The following is a 26,770-nucleotide window of genomic DNA, read 5'->3' as shown; positions in this document are numbered from 1 at the left end:
TGCTTCTAGTAACATTTAAATCTTAGAATGGAGCATAGGTGACTCACAGCAGTAATTCTATCTACTCAGGAAGCTGAGACCTGAAGATCACAGTTCAAAGCCAGCTTGGGCAGGAAAACCCATGAGATTATTTTTTCCACTAAATTACCAAGAAGAAGAAGGAGGGAGAGAGAGAGAAGGAGCAGGAGAAGGAGGGGGAGGAGAGGGAGAAGAAGGAGGGGTGGGAGAAGGAGAAGGAGAAGAAGAGGAGAAATGGAGGAATGGGAGTGGAAGAATACTTAGGTTTAGCAATGGAAACTGACACAGCATGTAGGTCATGAGGTCAAATCCCAAGGTCTACACAAACTTTATTCTAAAGGAGTCATAACCATGTGGCTCCGAAGGTTGAGGACTGGCCACTGTTGCTCAAATCCCTGCAAAGAAGTCCCCCAGACTCTTATCTCTCTTCAACCACCAAGAAAAGCTGGAAGGGGCGCTGTGGCTCTAGTGGTAGAGCACAAAGTAGCCTTGAGCAACCATGCTCAGGGTCAGCATCCAAGAGACGTGTTCCAGTCCCAGGAGAGGAAGGTGTTCCATGTGGAATGTGGTTAATCCATATCGTCTCTTCCACAAGCCATGCAGTATTCTGGGATGCACCTTGCTCATCCCTCCCTCCACAGCACCGTGCAGTGTGGCCAGGGCTGAGGCCACTCACGACGAGAGGGCCCGCCTGTTGCCAAAAGGAACCCTTGGTTTCTTTTTTTTTGGCCAGTACTGAGGCTTGAACTCAGGGACTGAGTACTGTCCTTGGCTTCTTTTTTTCTTTTTGCTCAAGGCTTGCACTCTACCACTTGAGCCACAGCGCCACTTCTGGCCTTTTCTATATATGTGGTGCTGAAGAATTGAACCCAGGGCTTCAAGTATACGAGGCAAGCACTCTTGCCCCTAGGCCATAGCCCAGCCTAGAACCCTTGGTTTTTGTGCATACCCGGCCTCTCCTGTACCTACCTCAGTTGGCGTCATCACAAGGCTTGTCTGTTGAACTTGTCCTTGCTGCGCTGTCGAATGGGAACCATCTTGGGTGTTTTAGGATCCTCTGAACATTGAAGATGTTACTGTGAACTTCATCCCCAAAGAGTGGGACCTGATGAACGCAGAACAGAGGAAGCTGTGGAGAGATGTGATGTCAGAGGTTGCCTGTCTGCTGAAGTCCATTGGGGAGTATGGGGACCTGTCCAGTGCGCATATATACTTATCAGTGTGAGTGTATAAAATTAAGCATATATATATATGTACATGTACATTCTCTCAGCTTTCCACTGGAATTTCTACTTGAATTCAGCCTGTGAGAATGTACTTTTGATGGTAGCTTGTATTTTGTTAAGGCAGAAATAGAAACTGAGGGATTACTTCTGAACACACCTTTAAATTATATATTTTCCCATTGCTTGTAAACATGGAGTTACATTAACAGCATCTTAATCTAATTTGGACCCACTGTGGGATGCCTGAGATTCAATGTATTATCTAGATTACAGTGTTGTGCCAAGTTGCAAGACCACCCCCAAGAAGACCACCGAGATTCAGACACTCCGAAATGCAAAAGCAAGGCAAGGCTTTATTTAACGAGCTGCCAACTCGGGCCTCGTCCTACCCACCGACACAGCGGAGGTTAGGAGGAAGCCCCGAGCTGTGATTACACAGGGCTTATAAAGGCAAAGAACAAGGTTACAACAATCAGCTGTGCAAGCAAGATTAGCACACAGGTACAAATCTGATTGGCTCAGGGTTCGATTCTAAAATGGGGTTCACGTGGTGGGGCCTGACTTCAAAGTCTGGCACCTCATTTCCCCCTTTTTCTTTTTGGTACCTTGGGAGCCAATCATGGCTCCATTCTGTCCATTTCAATGGCTTGCATGTCTAGGGGATGATATAGAGGTAAGGCATGGGCCAGTAGGGCCCAATGTAGTAACCAAAGGGCCTGTCACCTGTCACCATTTCTTACAAGAATAGTCTCTGTACCTCTGTTTTGCATGCCTCTAGTTTATCCTGCCTCATCTTCACAAAAACAACTCTGGTCCCTTGATTTTAAAGGGGGGCTCATGGGTGAAGATCATCCATCTTCTGTAACTTCTTCAGGCTGACTCAGGGGCGTAGACCTTACCTAGCCAGGAACCTATAACCTTAGTCTCAGTCTAACTTTCTTTTCTTGAGGCAAAGGCAAAGCGGCTGAGTTGGGTGCTTGGAGACCTCCCATGTTCCATCACGGTAGTTGTCATCCAGGGCAAAGGGGTCAGCTGGCCTGGCGTGGGAGCAATGAACCCAAGTGGCGATGCCGTCTAGGGTCCCTTCCACCGTGGTTAATCTGTTGATTGGGGGCATTGGCAAGCTGACAGGCCTTTAACAGATCTCAATAAGGACACAACACAATCTCAGGTCTACAAGCTTTCTTTCCTAAACAGATGTATCAGCTTAAAATTCTTACTGCCAGTCAGGGCGTTGAGTAAATGCGGGGGGTGAGATTATAATCTATCCTCTCATTTGACAAACTTACCCTTACCAACCATTATCACATATGACTGGCAAATTCCTGCCCAGTAGACAGACATGGGCATTGGAAAGGCATGCTTATGAACTATTCTTCTAGGACTTCCCGGCTTTAACTTTTGAAAGGCCAACAGTAGTGACTCTAGGATCTGACACCATCTCTGCCATCTAAGCAGTGGCTTACTGCCTCTGGATGCTCCATCACTTTTGTCCCAGGAGGAGTGACTTTCGACTTGGACTCAGGGCCTGAGTGCTGTCCCTCAGCTCTCCAGCTCAAGACTAGCACCTTACCACTTTTGAGCTCCACACCATTCCGTTCCCAGCACTCTGCTGGCTGATTACAGACAAGTCTCTCACAGGGACCTTTCTTTGCCCGGGCTGGCTTCGAACCGCAGATTCAGATCAATGAGTCTTATAAGGGGCCACTTTACTCCAATTATAAGCAACAAGGTGGTCCACACAGAAGTAGTTTTTAAGCATGCTCTTACCTGGAACTTATTAAGGGTCAGTATTAGATCTTGACAAACTTGTAGGAATCACCTGTGCTTCTCTGTGGGCCTGCTGGAAACTGTTACAAAAAAACCTACAAAGAAGCTGGAATGGCAATTAAACATTTTGGTAGCCATAATTCTCCTTTTCTCACTTTGCAATAATTATTTAGGACAATTTTACTTCCAAATTTCTTCCAAAAGGCTACAAAAACAAAACAATTAATACAAAAGGAGGAAAACACACAGGCCTAAGAAAAGTTACGAGTTGGAGATCTCCCAAGCTGGCCCACAACCTCCTACAAGGGTGCAGAAGGAATGGACCCGAGTTGGCCCACAACCTCCTGTAAGAAGGAGTGGACCCGAGTTGGCCCACAACCTCCTGCAAGGGTGCAGAAGGAGTGGACCCGAGTTACGAGTTGGAGATCTCCCAAGTTGGCCCAAAACCTCCTGCCAGGGTACAGGAGGAGTGGACCCAAGTTGGCCCACAACCTCCTGCCAGGGTGCAGAAGGAGTGGACCCGAGTTGGCCCACAACCTCCTGCAAGGGTGCAGAAGGAGTGGACCCGAGTACAAGGTGGGCGGGTTGAGTCTCGTTTAGGAGGCCCTCCTGGTCAGTTCTGGCCAAAAACCAAACTGACTCGCGCCCTACAAGTATGTGATAATTATTTAGGACAATTTTACTTCCAAATTTCTTATCTAGAAATGTATTCTTGATTTCCAAAGCCTTTTTACTAACCCAACATTAACACAACACTTTAGCTTTTATCTGCATCGGAAAAATTGAAGCTCACAGGCATTCTGAAACCAGGTGCCGCCCTTTGCTTACGGGCTGCTTGTTTCAAAAGAGCCTTTTTTTTTTTTTTTCTTCAGTCCCAGTTACTGCATGGCATGAAGACCTTTGAATTTAAACTTAGTTTTGCATCATACTGCAGTCTTGAACATGTTCACACTCACACATGCACACACACATTTTCAAAAGATCTTAAAGCGCGCTGAATAAGCATCAGCCGTACATTTTAAGACAAAAACCTTTAACAAATGATTTTAGCATTCTCCAGCTTCATTTTCCAGGGCTTGATAGTTTTAGTAAAACATTTTTAGTCTTAGTAAAACATTTTAGCGCACCAAACAATTTTCTGCTTAAGAAGGCTGGGTGGGGGGTCCCCTAGAGTTCTTTTTTTGCGGACATTCTCACTGATTGACTGATTGTGGACTGTCACCTGTACATCTTTCCAGTGAGCTAAAGTCAAGTCCAGGGGAGTGGAAGGAACGTTCCCCATCATCCGTTTGTCAATCAGGCACAGTGCAAGAAAAAAACACACAAAAATGAGCTATCTCCTTAACCTCCCTCCAGTGAGCTAGGATCAAGTCTAGGGGGCTAGATGGAGGTCCTCAAGATAGAACGTTATCCATAGCTCTGATCAGATGTTCAGTCCAAAAGGCTACAAGAAACAAACAATTAATACAAAAGGAGGAAAACACACAGGCCTAAGAAAAGCTACGAGTTGGAGATCTCCCAAGCTGGCCCACAACCTCCTACAAGGGTGCAGAAGGAATGGACCCGAGTTGGCCCACAACCTCCTGTAAGAAGGAGTGGACCCGAGTTGGCCCACAACCGCCTGCAAGGGTGCAGAAGGAGTGGACCCGAGTTACGAGTTGGAGATCTCCCAAGTTGGCCCACAACCTCCTGCCAGATAAGCAGAAGGAGCAGACCCAAGTACAAGGTGGGCGGGTTGAGTCTCGTTTAGGAGGCCCTCCTGGTCAGTTCCAGACAAAAACCAAACTGACTCGCGCCCTACAAGTATAAGCAAAAGCAAAACAGACAGACAAATTACTGGACAAGACAAATGAACAGTGCTGTTTTCTTACCTTCGGAGTCTGGGATCTCGGGGTCTCTGGGGCTATCCCGGACGAGCCCCCAAATGTTGTGCCAAGTTGCAAGACCACCCCCAAGAAGACCACCGAGATTCAGACACTCCGAAATGCAAAAGCAAGGCAAGGCTTTATTTAACGAGCTGCCAACTCGGGCCTCGTCCTACCCACCGACACAGCGGAGGTTAGGAGGAAGCCCCGAGCTGTGATTACACAGGGCTTATAAAGGCAAAGAACAAGGTTACAACAATCAGCTGTGCAAGCAAGATTAGCACACAGGTACAAATCTGATTGGCTCAGGGTTCGATTCTAAAATGGGGTTCACGTGGTGGGGCCTGACTTCAAAGTCTGGCACCTCAACAGTTATTTTGTTTTCTCTTAGCTACTCTGTTTCCATTTACAATCCTAACTACACAGGAAAGCTGAAATCAGGATGGTGGTTTGATGCCATCCAAACAGGAGAACTCTGCGAGACTCTCTTACCAAGCACAAAAAAGGAGAAAGTGGGGCTGTGGCTCAAGTGGTAAAGCACAAGCCTTGAGGCAGAAATCTCAGCAGCAACAGCACACAAGTCCTGATTTGAAGCAGCAGTGATGACGGAAATTATTATTCATGATCGTGAATATGACATGAGGTGCTTTTCTTAAAAATTGTTTTCTTTCCTTTGATTCATTGAATGACTACACAAATGCAGATTAAGGTGCTTTTAAAAATCTCCTCCAGGTTTCATGCCAGGTATGCTTTTCAACATTTCTTACAGGCATTTCCATTCCACATGGCAAAGATGGCCGTCTTTACATACAACAAATCAGCGGTAAGGTCCATGTGACCCCGTCAGTGGTAATATACACGGAAGTGACTCCTGTCGTGACCAGTAAAGAGCTGGCAGTGGAAAGAGTAGCTGGTAAAGCAAGTGCCTGCCTCATTGTTGAGATGAGTAAATTTTTGGATGAAAGCTCCACATAGTTTGAATTTCATAAGGAAAATAACAGGATTTCAAAACCTTCATCTCAGGGTCTGACAATGTGGCTTGGTGGTAGAGTGATTGCCTAGCATACATGAAGCCCTGGCTTTGATTTCTCAGTACTATATAAACAGAAAAAGCCAGAAGTTGTGCTGTGGCTGAAGTGGTAGAGCACTAGCCTTCAGCAAAAGAAGCTCAGGGACAGTGTCAAGGCCCAGAGTTCAAGGCCCGGGATTAGCAAAAACAAGAATAAAAACAAACTTAATCTCAGATATGCAATATAAAATAGTCTGAAGCCAATGATCTTACCTATCTATGAGTCTGTCTATGTCTCTCTCTTCCTCTATGCGTACACTCTCTCTCCTTCTCTCTCTTTTTCTCTGTCTCTATTTCTCTGTCTCTGTCTTTCTCTCTTTATCTCGCTCTCTCTCACTCACACACACACACACACACACACACACACACACGACTATCTGGAAATTAGCTTGATTCTTCTAATGTTTACATCCTACAAGGAGTATGTTTTTGGAACTTTCACGCTGGAGATATGGAAGAAAAAAATAAGTTGGTTGTTGTTTTTGCGTGTCCTGAGGCTTGAACACTGGGCGTGGGTACTGTCCCTCAGCTTCTTTTGCTCAAGGCTAGCTCTCTACCACTTCAAGTACAGCACTGCTTCCAGCTTTTTGTGAATAGTTTATCAGAGGTAAGAGTCTCATGGACTTTCCTGAACTGGCTGACTTTGAACCATGATACTCAGATGTTATCCATGTTGGTACCTTCGATTACAGGCATGAGCTATCAGTGCCCAGTTATAATATGTTTTATGTCTAGGCTAAGTAGTCTAGCATTCTCATGTAGAGAAATGGCCATGGAGATGAATGTGAACAATTGATGATCAAGTTTCATCATCTTCCCACAGCAGAAATCTTTTAATCTGCAAGACTCACTTGACAGGAATGACTCGACAGAAATGAAGACTCACAACTCTTCATTGACACAGAGTTTGTTAAAGGATGCAGAAGACATCTCCTGTGTTAGCCGACACTGGAGAGAGAACTACCATGAATATTCACTCCTGAGCACCTCCTGAGTACCTGGAACACAAAGAAATTGATCATCTAAATGGCAATGGCATTATGAAGAATTTGTTAGACATTAGACAATGCAGTGCGTCTCTCGAGGAAAACAGACAGCATGACTGTGGTCTATGTGCTAAAGTCTATGTTGAGAGCGATGAACGCTGTAAACACAAAGTAACTCACACTGGAGGGAAATCACATGGTTGTAGTTTGTGTAGGACAGCCTTTGTTCCTTCTAAGTCCAGTCACCATATGACTGCCCATGGAGGAGTCAGTGCATGTGAGGATAGTGACCTGGGGCAAGTAATCGGTCAACCCAGGGAGCTCAGTTGGCAGGATGGAGGAAACACTATCCAGGAAGTTAAGGACAGCCACATGTGTACTACCCCCTCCATTCAGCCAAGTCACTTACGACAGTAGGAGGACATGCCCAGAGGAGGAGGGGCAGATGAAGGTCCCCTCTGTGTGTGGGAGGCAGTCACTCAGCTGTCTCATCCTGGAAATCAGGAAGGAGCACATGCCGGAGGGAAAGCACAGGCGTGTTCTTCCAGTGGGGAAGCCTCCCAAAGCCCAAGTGCCCTGAAGACACATAACGGAACACACTGAAGAGAAAGGACATGAATGTCACATCTGTGGAAACGCCTTCAAATGACCAAGTCACCTTAAGAGACATAGCACAGTTCACACTGGAGAGAAAACCTATGAATGTCGCACATGTGGGAAATCCTTCGCTCTGCAATCTTCTCATGCCGCACATGAAAGAATACTCACTGGAGAGAAGCCCTATGACTGTCACTTCTGTGGGAAATCCTTCACTCAGCTATCTAACCATGCCACACATGAGCGAATACACACTGGAGAGAAACCCTATGAATATCGCACCTGTGGGAAAGCCTTCACTGTGAAACCTTCTCGTGCCGCACATGAGAGAATACACACTGGAGAGAAACCCTATGAATGTCGCACCTATGGGAAAACCTTCACTGTGCAATCATCTCTTGGCGCATATGGGAGAATACACACTGGAGAGAAGCCCTATGAGTGTCACTCCTGTGGGAAAGCCTTTGCTGCGTCATCTCACCATGCCACACATGAGAGATTACACACAGGAGAGAAATCCTATGAATGTCACATCTGTGGGAAAGCCTTCAGTCTGTCATCTCACCGTGCCAGACATGAGAGAATACACAGTGGAGAGAAGCCCGGTTAGTGTCACTTCTGTGAGAAAGTTTTTGGTTTGGGCTCCAGCCTTTTTCACCTAAGAAATTACACACTAGAGAAAAAGTGATGTGTGTCATCAATGAGTGAAATCATTCAGTATCTCATTTAAACCTTGCCAGGACGAGAAATGAGAGCAATCACACAAATGCAACCTGTGTGTGAAGGTATTGGTACACCCTGTAACCTTAGAAAGTAAGAGCAATCCTCCCGCAGGGAGAACTCAAGAGTCTCATCGGTTTGGGAAAGTCTTCAGTTAATCAACTCATCTAAGACAACACCAGAGGACATATACTAGACAGAAACTGTTGGGGTCCATCTTTCCCCTTGATGGAAGGGGCTTGATGTCCCTCCCCCAGCCCTGGGGAATGCGGCCCTGCTACCTTCTCTGGATTGGAATCCAGAGAAACCGGTTGGACCAACCCCATGCCAGCCAGCTCGGTGCCTACCAACCCCGCCCTGGCTCGGCGCACTCAGAGTGACGTTAGCCCTTGGGGGTCAGGTGACAGCTCTTAGCCTATGGACACCCTGGCCAAACCCCTCCCTCGGAATCATCTCCCCTTGTCCTTATCTCAATAAAGTCAGTTCGCTCTAAGAAGCTAGCCCCGTAGCATATGCACACCAGCGTCCAGGGAAAGGAGGCTGACACATAACTACGGCAGGTCACGTGCTCGTCAGGTCGGAGCGACCCCCATGTCCCACTCTAACTTACCTGCAGGACGAGGGCTAGGGGAGAGGACGAAAGGAGGGTGGAAAGAAAGAAGGAAGAGTCTGAGGCGGGAGGGGCAAAAAACCCCAACATTGTGGCGCCGACGTGGGTTGCACGAATCCATGCAAGGAAGCCCGGCTCCCGTCCGACCCTGATGGAAACAGGTTGGAAATCCTGAGACACGTGATCCTCCCACCCCAGGTAAGAGGATGGGACAAGTCCAGAGTCGGCGAAACAGTTCGACCCTTAAAATCCTAAAGTTCACCCTCCAAAACGCGGGGATTAATATCTCAGAGCCATGCGCTATACGAATTTGGAAGGAATCGACCCACCGGGTCCTGTGGCTAACTGGAGCCAACCCACTCTCGTGGGAAACTTCGGACCGACTAGAGCGGGAATTACAAACGGCACAATGGGGAGGAAAACTCCCACTGCGAGCTATTAAGACCCGCAAGGCTTGCCTCTCTTGGGACCCGGGCGGGGAGTCCCTGGATTCAGGAGAAGGTAGCCGGAGGGAATTTTGATCTGGAGCGGGCCCCTGACGCCCCACTCCGAGAGGCCCTGGGAAGAAAGCTTGTTCGGTACCCAGGAATCCAAGCCGCGGCAGGCAGGAGACTAGCAGAGCAGCCACAGGCTTGCTACCCCTCCCCCATGTGAGACTCAGCTTGACTCTATACACATGCAGATTTCGGCAGCCCTGAGCCGCCGCTTTTTTGTGGCGGCAGCGGTACCCCGCAGCAAAAAAAACAACCGGCCTGGCCACTTTTACATTCAGAGGCCTTGAAACTACAGAGTTCCCTGAGTTCTGCAGGATGGTTCTTGAGAGAGGCAGGCGGAACACGCCCTGGGCAAAACATCTGCTTTACGACCTGACTTTCAGATTCCCCACCAACCAAGGCAATAAACAGCCTGAAGCCCCTTGGTGGGCAGTCCCCATCGCCCCCGAGATAAGGCCAGAGACAGTAATCATGATATTTGGAAAGAAGTTCCGATTCTTAATTTATACAGGAGCAGATCGGACCATATGCATTTAAATGGACAACATTATTATTGGATCAGCAGACGCCCATGTGCTAGATTTGGCCTGTAGCAAGGCCCAAACACTCCTTCAAAGAGGAGGGCTGCATATAGCCAGTGACAAGGTTCAGAAAGTATACCCCTTTAAGATCTAGACTCTATATGCCCACTCAAGTTCCAGTTATCCTTCCAGGCAACCTATACTCTGGTGGAGATGCAAATACTGTTAGGTGAAATTAATTGGCTAAGCTTGGATCCTCCCCGGGTCCGAACTTTCTTCAGCTGTAATTACACAATCAGGCGAGCCCCTTCAGTGGGTGCACGCATCAGTGGGAGGAGCTCCCAGGGTTTATTCCCAGCTAGACCAGCTAGCTGACTTGGTAATTAAGGGCAGGGATACTTCCCTGAGACATTATGGGAGAGATCCTGACGTGCTAACTATTCCCTACCGGTTGTCAGATTTTGAATGGGTCAGAAGAAATAATGCACGTGTCTCTAGTGCTCTGGAGGGGTTTATGGGTAAGATAGATTGCCACTATGGCACTTCAAGATGGGTGACCTCATTTTCCAGGCTACAATGGACACCCCCTGTGCTTTTCTCTACCAAGCCTCTTGTCAAGGCTGCCAATGTGTTTACAGATGGGGGATGAGCCAGCTCTGCCGTAGTGGTGCACTCCACCTCGCCCCATGCCGGTGGGAAAGAAAACACCCACTACTTTGAAGCCGTCACTGGCTCTGCACAATTTAAAGAGTTGTATGCAGTTGCCTTGGCACTGACCCATGTTAAACAGCCAATGAACCTGTTCTCTGATAGTCTGTATGTGGTTAATTTGCTACCTAACCTGGTATGTTCATATATCAAATTAGATGAAAAGCCAATCACTCCTCTGATGATCCAAATCAGGTCTTTGTTAAAAGAGCGGAGTGAGCCTATATTTTTACAGCACCTTCGTGGACACCAAGGACTGCCTGGGGACCTGGCACAAGGTAATCGTATGGCTGACCAGCTGGCCACTAATGGAACCATCATAGCTCTGGCCATTGTACAACCTCAAAACCTTCAAATGGCCAAAGGACTCCATGAGCGTACTCACTTAAATTGGAGAGGGTTACATCAGAGATTTCCTTCAATTCCTATAAAAGTCTTAAGGACTTGCAAATCGTGTATGCCTTTCGTGCAAGTCCCTCCTCTGCAATCTCCAGGGGTGAACCCAAGAGGCCTTAAAACCTACCTTAATTTGGCAGACTGATGTGACACACTATGCTCCCTTTGGAAGGCTAAAATATATATTTATGTCCATTGACACATGATCTGGCGCGTGTTGAGCCTCTCTCCATACCGGGGAAAGAGCACGGCATGGTGAAAGCCACTTCTTGCAATGTTTTGCTATCCTAGGGCTGCCTTTACAGGTTAAAACAGGTAATGGACCTTGTTTCACCAGTAAGCCTTTACAGGCATTTTTCCAAATGTGGAATATTAAACATACCACTGGAATACCTTATAACCCAAAGGGTCAAGCCATAATTGAGAGGCATAATAAGACCCTAAAGGATCAATTATTAAAACAAAGAGGGGGAGAAGTCCCCATGACCAGCTGAGGACAGCGATGTTTACATTGAATATTTTAAATTTCTGTAAGGACCAACCTCTGTCGGCTTTCCAGAGACACTGGTCAAGCCAAACACCCTACTTAAAAGTGGAGGTCCGGTGGAAGGATCCCCTGACAGGGGAATGGCGTGCCGAAGACCCACTTATCAGTGCCGGAAGGGGTTTCGCCTGTGTTTTCCCTACTGGGGAACCGAATCCAATCTGGATACCGGCTAGAGATGTAAAATATTGTCCAACAGAATGACCACCCAAGGGCACCTGCCCTTGAGGCATGTCTCCCCTTTTTTCCTCTCAGGAAAGCAAAGACCAAGGTGGAATTTTCTAAGAAGAAATGGGAAAGCCTGCCTGCACCAGCAATGGACCCAGGGTCGGCCCTGTTTCTTCCCTGGACCCTGCCTGACGCCCTTTGGAGTAACATTTGCTGTGGCAGCGTGGCTCACAGCCTTGCACAAGGACCAAAGGGAAATGTTGCACGGTTGTTCCTCCCTTCACTCCCCCTTTTGCTGCTTATCTCGGGGGTCCCCATTGGAAGGAAATAGGAGCTAAAGGACTTGGGCACCTTAATGTTTTATGATAAATGTTTATAATAAGCAAGGGATTGGCACCTTGCTGCAATGTTTACTATGAAGTGTTTACTAACCTCAGTTGTTAAGTTACCAGCATCCTGGCTGCCACATTGCCAGGACCTGAACCTGCCCCTCTACCTCACCACCGAGGGAAGGAAGAGCCATCTGTGCTACCTTGAGCGACACCAGACTGGACCAGAATTACTCTGTTTTTTATGGACTGACCCAGATAAGAGACCCTTCATTGCTTTGTGCCTGTGTTGTAATTGCTCATGTGTTACAGCTGCTCATGTCTGCATTTGCCTTGTATTATGATTGCTTATGTTCATGTCTGCTTTATGCTCCCATTTACATTATGTTTACATTGGGTCTCTTATTGTAAGCGATGGACCAGAGATGTCTAGGTACCAAGCGGCCTTTGGCCTTCTAGCCATATAAGAACCCCAAGAGACTCGTCACTCCAACCCTAGGACCTGCTACTCACTGAGGTCCGCTGGCATGGGAGAAAATTATCAGGGCTTTCTTTCGAGTGCCAATCCTACTCTCCCCAAGGCCTCTCATTGGGCCCGCCAGCTCGGCAGGAAGGTCATCCTGAAGAGCTAGAGCGTTAGCCCAAGACGGGTAAGACTCCCCATGGGGGGGGGGCAACATAAGACATGGCGCACTCTCAAGTAGGGCGCCTCCTGCTGTTCGAAAAAAAAATTAAATATAAAAGAGGCAGATGTTGGGGTCCATCTTTCCCCTTGATGGAAGGGGCTTGATGCCCCTCCTCCAGCCCTGGGGAATGCGGCCCTGCTACCTTCTCTGGATTGGAATCCAGAGAAACCGGTTGGACCAACCCCATGCCAGCCAGCCCGGTGCCTACCAACCCCACCCTGGCTCGGCGCGCTCAGAGTGACGTTAGCCCTTGGGGGTCAGGTGACAGCTCTTAGCCTATCGACATCCTGGCCAAACCCCTCTCTTGGAATCATTTCCCCTTGTCCTTATCTCAATAAATTTAGTTCGCTCTAAGAAGCTAGCCCCGTAGCATATGCACGCCAGCGTCCAGGGAAAGGAGGCTGACACATAACTACGGCAGGTCACGTGCTCGCCAGGTCGGAGCGACCCCCATGTCCCACTATAACTTACCTGCAGGCCGAGGGTTAGGGGAGAGGATGAAAGGAGGGTGGAAAGAAAGAAGAAAGAGTCCGATTCGGGAGGGGCAGAGAAAAAAACCCCAACAAGAAACCACCGATAGAAACCATCTTTGTGAGAGGTTTTAGGCCTGACTAACCATGGGAGAGAGACTATGAACATCGCAGCTCTGGGAAAGCCTTCAGTCATCATGGAGGGCTGGCTCCCTCAAAGAGCAAACAGAGGAGAGAAACCTTCAGTGTTGCTCATGGGAAAGCTGTGAACTGATCTAATCCTCTTATACAGAATCAAATGATGCGCATTGATGAGAATCCACAAGAACATTTTTCAAGTGAGAAATCCTCTGTCTATAGTCAGCCCTTCAATGTCATCTGGGAATACAAAAAGGAAAGAATGTAGCTGTGTGGGGTATTATATCCTGCTTGTATATTATGCACACAAGAACTATGACTATGACTCAACCTTTAGTGTAAATGTAAATATGATGAACTAGAACCAGAAAAGCCACCTAGAGAACTAAACTCAGTTTGGCTAGTCAGTCTCTATGAACAAACAAATTTAAGATGTATGTGTGTAATCTGCTTAGATTCTAGCGAATGTAGGAGTCTGTAGTTACAATGTTATTTTCAGATACCCTAAGGGCCTTAGCGGTTAGGAAACTCCTAATCCATCCTTAATGGAGAAATCTTTCCATCTATGATGTTTTGTTGTGTGTGTTTTGGTTCTTTGTTGGTCTTCGGGCTTGAACTTGGTATGAGGGCTGTCAACTATCCTTTAGCTCTTTTTTCTCTAGGCTAGCACTCTACCACTGTGAGCCACAGCTCCAATTCAAGCTTTCTAGGTTAACTGGAGGACTTACCTGGCCCGGCTGGCTTTCAATTTTGATCCTTAGATAATCAGCCTCCTGAGTTGCTAGGATTACAGGCATGAGCCAACAGCACTGGGATATAAAGTATTTGTAAGTAATAGGAGAGCAGGTCACATGACATACCTCATTTGTCTTTAATTTTGTGAACAAATATGCATCCAAACATCAGGTATGGCATGCAAAAAACCCTCTAGTGACAAGTACTAAAAACTCTAAGTATTCCATATAAATGAATGAAGAGCTTTTATAATTGATAGCTTTTTTATTTAAAAGCCAAATTTGTGGTATATGTAATGTTCCATATTGTATATGGGGTTTAGTGTCGTGAGTGATGAAAATCTCTGGATAAAGATGTGTTGTTCAATAGTAAGATTCACTGAGGAAGCTTGATCTTAAAAAGAAAGTGGAGTCATTTCTGATTTATTGGATGTCAAAGTGTCTTTAAACAATATATAGATATGTATGAATATATATGTACAGTAGTGAGATTATATAAAATTAATAAGGAATCATCACATGTAGATGTGGATGACATGCAATCCAAACTAATGGTCAACCAGACAGAAACTAATTTGCAGATAGAATTAGGAATACAGATATCGAATAATTGAGTGACTAGTTTGAGAAGATCTGACATTTATTTTGTTCTACTTTTTATCATGAATTTTAAACCAGAACATTGGATCTGAACTCTTTGATAGGTGGGAAGATATTCAGCCCATACTTTGGGCCATCCCTTCCTTCAATATCCTTTCCACTGAGATAATTTCCAACTTCTTCACGTTAGCATAAATTTCCAAATGTGCTGAGAAACACAGAACAGGGTTTTCTCTCCTTCCCAAGTGTCTAGGAATGCCATGACTATGTCAAAGATGAGTGCCTGGGTATGCAGTCTAAGGCATTTGGGGCTCCTCGGTCGTCCTCAGTACATGGGTGTTACCATGTCTGTTTGTCAGGCCCTCATAATACTCCTGATGTTTTTCCTTAAACATCTCCTTTGGGCAGAGTAATGGTGGGATCTCCTCGAAGTCAAATCATCATGATAGCCCTGAGATAACTTACATAAAATATATGGAAACATATATCATTCACATCAAAAGTGCCTGGCCTGAGTGTCTCAGATAGTGATCCCAGCTTGTCAGGAGGCTGAGAACAGGTAATTTTTTGAAGCCAGCCCAGGCAGGAAGTCTATGAGACTCTTACTGACTGCCCCAAAGTCAGATGTGCAAACAATGGCTGAAGGGGTAGAGTGCTAGCCTTGAACAAAGAAGCTCAGGCCTAACACACAGACCCTGAGCTCAAGCCCAAGGAATCAACAGAATAAAAGAAACAAAATGTGAAGCTACTTAATGAAATAGTTTACCAATGTTATGTAAGTAGTCACTGGTGTCATATTTTCAATAATATGGAAAAAGTGTGCTTTTCAATATACCTTCTCAAATTACCTATATTTAGGTTACTGATGAGCATATCTTTACAAGTAACAGAAGGTGCTTAGAAAGTATATTAAATAGCATTATAGTTTGCTGTAAGATGCACGTATATTTTTAAAATTAGAAATAAATGACGAAATGTCAAGATACTGAGCATTCTAAAAAAAAATGCTTTACATATGCCTGCGTATCTAGTGTGTTTATAATTTGCTTGATAGAATATATTCATAATTTTGTGTCTTGATAGACTTCTGGGTGGAAGAAACAGGTCATTTTGGGTATGTCCTTGAAGGCTCTACCAGGAATCTCTTCTGCTCTCCCTTCTCCTTCCTCCCTTCCTCCTCCCTCTCCCTCTGCTCTCCTCCCTCCCTTGTTTCTGTCATTTTCAGAGTTTCAGTCAGCTTCCTTCCGGGCTGCTAGCAGGTGTGGTAATTCTCTGCTCCATTTTCCCACTGTGGTCATGTTGTGTCCAGTGCATGGGTCTCAGGAACTGAGAATAGAATCCTTTGAAGTAATGAATCAAAAAAATCCTTTGTCCCTTAAAATGTCTGTGTCTGCAATTTTTATTACAGTGATGGAGAACAACACCAAGATGAAAATGGTTTGCAAATCTAGGAATCCAATTAGCAGTGGGTGCCTTGCTGATGAACAGCAAGTTCCTGGTGGTAGAGAAGGGAAGAGATCAATGGGATGTGGTGGGGGCAGATGGTCGGGATGTCTCAGAAGGAGTGGCCACCAATCTCACAACGTTGCATTGGAGGTGTTACCGAGTTTTGAGTGGCGGCTGGGCGCTCCGTTCTTAGCTAAAGGTCATATTCTCCAAAACTCTGATTCTCAGGAAGTGACGGGGAGTTGTGCTCAAGTCCTGGTTAGACTTGGCAAGCAGCCACTTCACTGGGTCATGCATAAGACTGGGACAGAACAATCCACCCTCCCTGTGGACAGATCAACAGAACCCCTAAATTTACAAAAGTTGACTGGATGTAAGCAAGTACCTTTCCCGGAGTCTGACTTTGTCTGTGTCTTCTTAAAATGTTCTTCTGAGCGGCTGGGAATACCGCCTAGTGGTTGAGTGCTTGCCTCCTATACTTGAAGCCCTGGGTTCCATTCCCCAGCACCACATATACAGAAAACAGCAAGAAGTGGCCCTGCGGCTAAAGAGGTAGACTGCTAGCCTTGAGAAAAAGAAGCCAGGGACTGTGCTCAGGCCCTGAGTTCAAGCCCCAGGACTGGCAAAAAAGAAAAAAAAAAGACAATATCTCATTTTTGAATTGTGCGTTCCATTGCAGGTCCAGAACTCATAGTTCTGTTCCAAAATGCATTTCACTTTTAGAGGACTTGCCAGTTTTCCAGGAAAACAATCTAAAGCAGTTCTCAGAGCATATGTAGATAACACATAGTTTCAGGATCTATGAGCCTCTCTGCAGCCCTCTGGGTTTATTTACATGCATGCCTTGTCCTGGTCTCTTTTGAACCTAGAATTACTTCTACTCTCTTGACAGTACATGTCACGCATTCTACATTTCTGCTGTCAATTTGGAGCCATAAAAGGCGTTGTAGAATAAATAATGAAGAAAATGGCTACTGGTTTCCTTAAAGCATCATTAACAGCATTCTAATTTCTCAATCTAATCCCTTAAAATTCCTCAGCTTCTCTTCTGTGCCCAGTGGAATTCCATGGCATGGCATGATCGGGTTGACTGGCACTCCCTGGCCAGGCTGATTTTATCCCAGGGAGGCACAGATGACTCAGGGCACCAAATTCCAAGGGCCAATATAATTACACTGTAAGTGTGTGCACATTTCTCAATGTGTAAAAGTCACATGCCAAGTCATCACAGCATCACAGAAAACATGCCTGCCTGGGGCCCTGCGCGCAGATGGAGCCCTCGGGGATTTCCCAAGGGTGGAAGGTACCTTGCTCCTGCACTGTCTCCAAATCACTGGCAACAAGCCAGAACTGGAGTCATATTTCAGCCCTGAGTGACGAAGCTAAGGGATTGTGCCTAGGCTTAGTCTTAGGCATAGGATTTGCCTATGGCAAAGTTTATTGCCATAAAGTCAGACCCATGCTAACATAATTTTTTTTTTGCCAGTCCTGGGCCTTGGACTCAGGGCCTGAGCACCATCCCTGGCTTCTTCCCATTCAAGGCTAGCACTCTGCACCTGAGCCACAGCGCCCCTTCTGGCTGTTTTTCATATATGTGGTGCTGGGAATCGAACCAAGAGCTTCACGTGTAGGAGGCAAACACTCTTGCCACTAAGCCATATTCCCAGTCCCTAACATAATCTTTGAAGAGCTATTTTAAAAAACTTCAAAACATCACATAAATTGTTGTATTCCTGAAAGTTGTTTTCTTTGGATTTCTTTAGGAGTCTATGGGAAGCCAGTTTAACCAAGCAGGGCGGGAAAGGAGTTCCTCGCAGCAGAGTTGAGAACTTGTGCCCTTGCAAGAGAAGCAGGTCTCTTGTGATGACAATGGTCTGGGTAAGACACTGTGCTGTGTTTGGAAACATGGACTCCAAGGCTGGGCAAGTCAGGGCAAAGAACAAGTTCCAATTCGGTATGGCCCCGATAAGGCAAGAACAATAGCACTATGAGAGGGGATTTGTAGGTGTCCATTTCTCAACAAGTTGAAGCAATTTCCTCATGCAGATATTTGCCTTTGCTCCTAAGAGTTCCGTCTGCAGGACTGCCCTCTGTTCTATCTGCTTCCCGAACACTATGTTTAAACAGGTGCTGAGAACGTGAGACTAAAACCTTGAAGATGGGATATGAGGATAACTAACACAGTAACTGCCTGCCATTTTTCATCAGATTACCTGTGGTGAGGAGGTTGAACTTTATGACTTTGGGGCGCACTGCTGCTTGAGTAAGTTATGAATTGATACATACTTACTGCAAGTGACCAGAGTGGATACATCATGTTATTCATTGTGTAACAAACTTGAGTTATGATAGGCGCTCTTTTTGGTGAAACTTGACATTATAGATCATACTGGAGATGGAAGATATTCTAAGTTTTTCCTAGCTGTGAGGGTGAGGGAGAAAGAGAGAGAATGATTGACAGAGTAGGGTTACTTTTAGAGCAGTACAAGTTAGTGTCTAGCAGGGAATCCATTTGTTATGTAGGTCAACCTCTTCCTATCACAGACATCATAATCTTGGCAGAAAACTTTGGTGTGAAGGCAAACCTCTATTTAAAGCCTAGGCTACAGATGTAGAACTCAGTGCGCAAATACCCGTCTAACTTTTCTGTCCTGTTCCTTCTTGTCTATTTTTCTCATGTTATCAATCAATAAAGTAATGAACAGGCTATGTGCCTGTGAGATGAGACACAAAGACAAATCTGATCACTATTTCCATCCGTTAGAAGCTGGTGGTTGAGGAAGTGCATTTCCATCTAACATTAAATCTGGGTCAACATAACATTAAGCAGCTGAAATTTCTGAGGTGCAAGAGAAGATCCAGAGAGCTTTGTTTCTGGGATGTCACCAGCATTGTGGAGCATCTTCTGTTTAGCTCTTACAGCAAGTGCCTAGTTCTTGAAGTACACTCTTTTCTTACAGCAGAAGGATGTCAACACAGATCTGCAGCCCCTGATCCTGACTTAGAAGGTAAGGCATTCAGCTTCACAGCACCCATCCATTTTCATACAGCGTAGTTTTCTACAAGCTCCTTCCCTGGCTGTGTGAAGGAAGCGGTTGGTTGTGAGTTACTAGAAAGGGAAGCAAAGCTGTATCACCAGTCTCCCATCAGAATTCCTCTCACATGGGAATAAAATGATCAGGAATGTATGTATTACCTGAATACATCGGTCTGAGCTCCAAACTTCAGTAAAATAAATGCAGTATCTTTACTAGTTAATTAGGAAAAATTAAAACCTTTTCATTCCCAAATAATCAAACATGTATTTTATATGCAAACATGTATAATTATGGTTATGTTATACTAATAGAATAATTCTTGTGATTATACTGGTTGCATACCTTCTAACTTGAATAAACAATCTGTTCCAAAAAATATTTCCAAGCCGGGTGCTGGTGGCTCACACCTTTAATCCTAGATACTCAAGAGGCTGAGATCTAAGGATCACGGTTCAAAGCTAGCCGAGGCAGGAAAGTCTGTGACACTCTATCTCCAATAAACTAATCAGAAAAAGCCTGAAGCTTTTCAATTGGTAGTGCACTAGCCTTGAGCTGAAGTGCTCAGAGACAACACCCATGCCCAGAGTTCAAGCCCCACGAAGTACAAAAAGAATTCCGAATTTAGTGTCTGATATAGAGAAAAATGTAATTCTGTGCAATTTATATTACAGGCAGATAAATGATAGATCATGCACATTGCCCTGTGTTCATGGAGTTTTATATACAAAGCAAAATAAATACATGCTAGTCTTCCCTGTGCTGTTCTGCAAAGTCAGTCCTACATCTTCTGAGCCAAACTGTCAAGCACCATACCAAACAGCCATGCGTGGCCCCAGAGCTGACACTAGACCGATCCCCAGCAGGACTTGGTGAGGAATTCCTCACACAGCACATGCAACTTACTGGGTTTCTTTGACTCTCACATTTCAGTTCCTTCTGCTCTTCAGTTCCCTTACCATACCACCTTAGTTTCCCTCTTCTTTATTCTAATCAACAGCTATGTTGGCCTTCACCATGATCATATGATGATCTCCATTTAGAGAGGAAACTGCAGCCCAAAGTTCAGCTTGTGAGGATCAGAATTAAGATTCCAACCCAGGTGGTTTGCCCTGTTAATGATCATCTGATGTAGTCCCGGCTCTGAGTCTCTGGGATCCTCTTGGGTAATGGCGACCAGTGGTAGTTATTACTGGGTACTTATCAAACACACGTTGCTCAGTTTTGAAGAACGCATGTGATTAAACATCTACTTCTCCACATAATGTGTAGTCCTTTTTTTTTCCAGTCCTGGGCCTTGGACTCAGGACCTGAGCACTGTCCCTGGCTTCTCTTTGCTCAAGGCTAGCACTCTGCCACTTGAGCCACAGTGCCACTTCTGTCAGTTTTCTATATATGTGGTGCTGAGGAATTGAACCCAGGGCTTCATGTATACGAGTCAAGCACTCTTGCCATTAGACCATGTTCCCAGCCCCTAATCTGTAGTCCTGTAAGGAACGGGTGGAGAAGACAGCCCCAAATGTCTTCCTCTTACCTTAACCCAATGTCTACCATGTGTGGAAAGAGACTACAGACAGATATTTAGTCCCTGATGTTATAAGCGAGGTCTACAGGCATGCAAACACCCTTCTTTGGCTGTCTTTAGTGCTTTGTCCTTGCTTTCAAAAGGTCACTGAATAACACTCCTCAGGAAAACTTTCTGGAACTCTTAGATAGAACCAAACTCCCATTTCTGTGGCTTTTCCTTATGCTTTGTATCTTCTATGAAATTTATGCTGCATTAGAGAATTGGTGTATCATTTTGCATATTCATACCTTTAAAACTTACTGAATGTGCTTTCTCTTAGAATCCATTTTTTTTTCACCAGCAGAAATAATAGTATAATTAACTTGAAGCAATTAGAGGCAAGGACTTGACTATTGTTTCTGTGTCTGCATTTTTTTTTGCCAGTCCTGGGCTTCATGTATAAGACACAAGTACTCTTTGCCAATAGGCCATATCCCCAGCCCCCTGTAACATTTTTTACTCCAGTAACATAGAGGTGATGTCACTGTTGTCTCTATCTTCATTCTATAAGAATTGGTACATGCACGTCATTCTTTGGCTGCTCACTATAGTTCTAAGTAAACAGCAACCTCCTGGGTCTCAATGTCTTTGAATAGAAATGGAGATAATAATACCTACCCTCATAGACAACCTTGAGACATACGAGAAAAGTATTACAAAAGAATAAATTATAAAATGCTATACAAATATACAGTAGTCCTTGACTGAATTGGCATTGGGTATTTATTCATGTCTTGATTTCTGAAGAGATCATCATAAAACCAAAGGTAGACAAAGAAACAAACACAAGCAGAGAATTAAAGGAGGTTGATCCCGAAACTCCACGTGTGATCTGGGAAGCAGATCTCTTGTCTTTTCTTGTTCTTCCTTGGAGATCTGTCCACCCCCAGCTCTTGGGCCAGAAGAGGGACAGCCCGGTAAGTCAGATTCTCCATTGGCAACAGAAAATGTTCAACGTGCAATTTCCAGCGACTGTCTCGTCCTCCATGCACGACTTTCTGCATTTATCCTGACCGAGTCTGCAAGTCTCATACGCAGTGAACTCACCTGGGCCAAGAAGAAGCGGCTAAGATACCTTTGCAGGTAGTCTGTTGAAAAGTGGGAAGGTGTGGAAATCCAAAAGAACGGAGAGGGCTTGGATGTGCAAGTAGTTTCATGAACCAATCCAGATTTTTCTTCTCTGTTTTGGATTCGTGTATGTTGATTGTACAAAGTACTTCACACCCATGTATGAAACTAGAATAATGAAACCCATTAAATTATTACATGTCTTAAGAGGGTGGTGAGGGGAGAAAATAATAGTAGGGTTGAATTTGATCTAACAAAATTATATACATGCATGCAAATATCACAGTAGTCCAGAGGTTTTTTTTTCAATATTGCCTTGTCTTTGCAGTATGCATTTGGGTAGAATTATAAGCAAGAGTAGTCCCAATTTCTGCTCTCTATTTTGTTCTTGCATAGGCCAAAAGTCTTTGTGTCAGGTAGACAAACTACAGGACTACAAAAATACCTACTCGACATGACGGGATGCTTGCTAGACACAAATAAGAGGGATATAATGAGAAGATTCTTGGAAATATCATTAAGAATTTTCAACTCAATTCCTGTTTGGACTAGTAATAAGCACATTCTCAGTAAATTGCTTGTCTCAACTCGCTTATTTGTCCCAAGCATTCTATAAATACTCTTCTACATTTTTAAATTTGTTTACTAGTCAAAACAAGTGGCATATGACATTCAGATTATAATAACACCTACCTACAAGGGGTTTTCGAAGGTTAAATGACAAGGTGCATATTACAGATACAAGAGTACCTGGAACACTGATGCAAATTTATTAAGAGCATTTGTAATATTTCCAAGAAGATTTGCAGTTACCCAAGATTATTTGCTTCCATTCTGTCTACAAAGTGCTCTCTTCCTGTAAAAGAAATCTACACAAAGTAAAGTTTTTGGCTGATGCCTGTAATCCCAGCTACTCCAGAGGCTGAGATCTGAGGACCAACCAGAGGAAGGAAGTATGTGAGACTCTTATCTCCAATTAATCACAGAAAAAGCCTGAAATGGAGCTGTGGCACCAGTGGTAGAGTGCTATCCTTGAACAAAAAAAAGGAGCCCAGGGACAGCACCCTGGCCCAGAGTTCAAACCCCAAGACTCGCAAAAAAGCAGGCAGGGGTCTGGGGAGGCTGTAGCTACTCATCATGAATCGTTTTTCTGTAATAATGAGTTCTCCTTGAACTATCTTCACGCCTTCAGAGGATTCTGTGTGAGCCAGAAGTAAGGAACCCTGATGGGCCGTATCAGATTGAAGTTGTGAGAATCACATATGTTCGTGTGTCCTGTGGCCACTATGATTAACTAGCATGACAGGGAGCCTGAAGCTGTGGGCTGTTATCAAATGCGGAAAGCCAGTGGAGTCCAGTACCAATGGCCGGGATTATGATCCCTCGACAAATATATTTCTATGTAAATGGAAAAATCCAAATACGATTCCATCAGCGAGGGGAAGAGAGGACGCACATTAGTGGGCTGTGTTTCAGTCCATTCTTTCCAATACTGTTTCCTTGTTTGCGTCACCAGAAATACATAGCATGGGCAGAGTTCCCAAGAAGAAAATACATTTAACCAATGGAACTGACCTCCTGGAAATGACTGGGAATATTCAAGTCCAGCATCACATTCTAAAATTCAGAGCACAGCAGATTTTAGGAAAGAATACCAATACAAGAAAATGGCATATGAACAATATTAGAGGATGCATATGACAATGTCTCAGTCTTAATTCTGTTTCTCAAGATCAGCTTTCTTGGCAATTTGTAAGACCAAGATACAAACAAAAGGAAGGAAAAAATACCACATAAACTTGTTGTCTCTTAGAAAATGTCACTCCAGGTCTCAGGAATTCTCAGAAGCACTCTGTCTGGCTGACCAGTACTGCTAATTTTAGGGTGATGAATAGAAGAACCATGGGCACTATGACCTGACTCCATCAGAGCCCCATCCATTCTCATTTACCTGACGGCATCTGAGACAAAATGAGGAACAGAGCAAGGATTAGACACAGAATCGTCCTGCTTGGGACTGTATTTGAAGGGAAACTCTTGAAAACAGATGGAACATTTGTTTAGAAGGACACAAGAGGATTATTTATATTAGAGAGTAATGGGGAATGCTCTTGGTCAGTGGAGTGAATCAATAAAACATTATGACATGCTCCATTTCTGAGGATCAAGGGCAGCTATCACAGATAAGAACCCAGGCATCCATAAAGGCTTGCATTCCGGAGTGTCTGGCAGTCTACTGCCATGAAGACTGGTCTAGGAATGGGAGAACTCGGGAGGAATGCACGGTTCTGACACAGTTATTTAGGTGGAGGAGCTACTTCCTGTAATCTTTTCCAGCAACAGCTTTCTAGGAGAGAAAACAAGGACCACTGTGGATATTCATCTAGTGTCATTCTTATGTAAAAAAATAGTTTCCAGGTTGTGGGAGGCCCCACAAGGACTCAGCAGATGTGAACGCTGACCTTTCTCACTTTTTTATTATTATAAATGTTTCTAGGGAAATAAAGGAGGAACAGTCAGTGTGCCAAATTGGCTCTGAATTTCTGTGTGTGTGAGATACAATGTCACAAAGTGGCAATTACAGTCTCCTTTTAGAAAATGTAGTGAGGAAGTTAGAGAGACTTACCCAGGTGAGGACTTTGGAGAGATGGCTGAAAATGTTCAAGTCTCAGCCTTCTTTATCCTTCAACCCAAGATATATTAATGGGCATCTGCCTTGCCGGGTGCTTGAGTTGGTTAACATGTAATAATATTCATAAGGTGAAAACTTAGTGGAGTGCCTGGCTGCTGTCACAGCTATGACATGCACAAGTCTCTATTCCTTTGTCCAAATTTTCTGTAAACATTTCCAAGTTCATTAATTCATAGTGAGCCCCTCCTTCCTAAAACAGAGATTTGTGCTGATATTTTTCCTGTTTTTTCCCCCCTGTTGTTTGCAAACATTTCAGCTTCAGAAGTTAACACATGTGTTCTTGGATAATGGAGGAATTGAAATGAAGGATTTTGAGTCCTTACAAATATTGTTTTTAATCAGCTGAGATCAGGGCCAGCTTCGTGGGCCTGTGACAGACGTGCACAGTCACTCACCCACCCTCCACTGAGCTCAAATCTCTTTAGTGAATGTACTGGAATTCTTAACCATTTTATTTGTGGTATGAGCTTCATGGCTAGTGTTGCATGAGACAGTGCAGTTCACACAGAGCATAGGGGTTGGGATTCTGCACCCTGGGTGTCTCAGATAAGGCACCGCGGTGGCCAGTGGCAGGCTGCCTGCCAGGAGCAGACGTCCCCTCGACTCCAGATTCAGTGCCTTGTGTGTTCCCAACAGTGGCAGCTGCAGTCCAGCCCATCTCCAGGTCACAAGGGAGCTATGTTGTCTTGCTCAGGCTGGGAATATGGCCTAGTGGCAAGAGTGCTTGCCTCCTACACATGAAGCTCTCGGTTCGATTCCCCAGCACCACATATATGGAAAATGGCCAGAAGAGGTGCTGTGGCTCAGGTGGCAGAGTACTAGCCTGAGCGGGAAGAAGCCAGGGACAGTGCTCAGGCCCTGAGTCCAAGGCCCAGGACTGGCCAAACAAACAAACAAACAAACAAAAAAAAACAGGTGAACAAAGTAAAGTCAAGGGAAAAGCTAGCGGTAAAATCAAGGGGAAAATGAGAAAATCAGCAGTATACGTATGAAGGAAATAGGGAGAGAGGGGAGGAGGGAGGCAGGAAGGGAGTAAGAAAGGGGGGGGTCTGGAGGATTTATGTCCCCCATGGACTCTGGAGAAATGGCACGATGTACTTTGTCACCTTTCAATCCTACCCCATAAAACTTAATACTATAGTAAGAACCCCAGATAATGAAATGTATTTGTTGTCCAGAGCCAGAGCCTTGAAAGAAATATCTTCCCTCCTTCATATTTAATGATTCTCAGAGGAAAATAATGTGCACAGCCGGCCCATCTTATAAATATTTTATACACACAGGACTTGAGGTGGGCTCGGCATCTTCTCGAGGTCCTACAGGTCAGTAGAGGAGACGAGGCATAAGTATCCCAGACCGGGGCCCATGCTGCCTCGATGCAGGAAGAGGCACAGTGGGAATCAGGATTCCACCACCTGGGACACTCGTCTGTGTCCTTCTCGATGGCAAGGTGCAGTCCAGATCCATGGCAGGTCCCAGGGAGCTGAAGGAAGGGCTTCCCAGACCCCAGGGTAGCCAGATCTGCCCCACGTACTAGTGCTGTTTCAACCCATGTGCATTGCACAGAATGTTTACAGGATCTGCTCACTTCATGTTCCTATGTGAAGAGAGTCTGTGTTAGAATTATGGCATTGGGAACTTCAGAATTCATGACAAATGTTCTCTGCTGGCTCTGCTGTCTCTCTTATTTTTTCTTGGGGTGGTCCCAGGGCTTGACCTATGGGCCTGGGCACTGTGGCTGAAGTCTTAGCTCAAGGCGAGCACACTCTAACACTTGAACTACAACATCACTTCTGGTTTTCTGGTGGTTGATTGGAGAGAAGTGTCTCTGGACTTTCCTGCCTCGGCTGGATTTGAACCACAATCCTTAGATCTCAGCCTCCTGAGTAGCTAGAAGTACAAGCATGAGCCACTGGTCCCTAGCTTGGTTTATTTTTAAAAATAATTTTGTGGGAAGACAATTTTCATAAAGCCATATTATATTTCTCTTAAAAAGGAAATAGCAAAGATTATTCACAGACCAGTAGCTTCATCTCAGGAAGTTGACTTAGTCCAAATCACTGAGAAAAAAAATAGAGGTACAGATTTATGAGAGGCAGATAAGGAGGAAGAGGTGGAAGGAGGGAAGAAGAGAGGTAAAGAAGAAAGAAGGGAAGGAATGACATAAGGAGAAGGAGATGAGAGGGAAAGAAGAAGGAAGAAGAGAGGAGGGAAGAAGGAATGAAAGGAATAAAAGAAAAAAATGGCTAAGTAGGGCTGGGGATATGGTCTAGTGGCAAGAGAGCCTGCCTCATATATATGAGGCCCTGGTTT

General features: G+C 45.0%; 1 pseudogene; it reads right to left on the bottom strand.

Annotated features, from left to right (window-relative positions):
* The window catches only part of LOC125367014, a 97,261-nt pseudogene extending 75,040 nt beyond the window's left edge, over nucleotides 1–22,221 (bottom strand).
* Nucleotides 22,222–26,770: the final 4,549 nt, after the last annotated feature.

Source organism: Perognathus longimembris, chromosome 18, assembly GCF_023159225.1.
Source record: "Perognathus longimembris pacificus isolate PPM17 chromosome 18, ASM2315922v1, whole genome shotgun sequence".
In the NCBI taxonomy this organism is placed as follows: Eukaryota; Metazoa; Chordata; class Mammalia; order Rodentia; family Heteromyidae; genus Perognathus; species Perognathus longimembris.
This window is presented reverse-complemented; position numbering and strand designations above follow the sequence as displayed.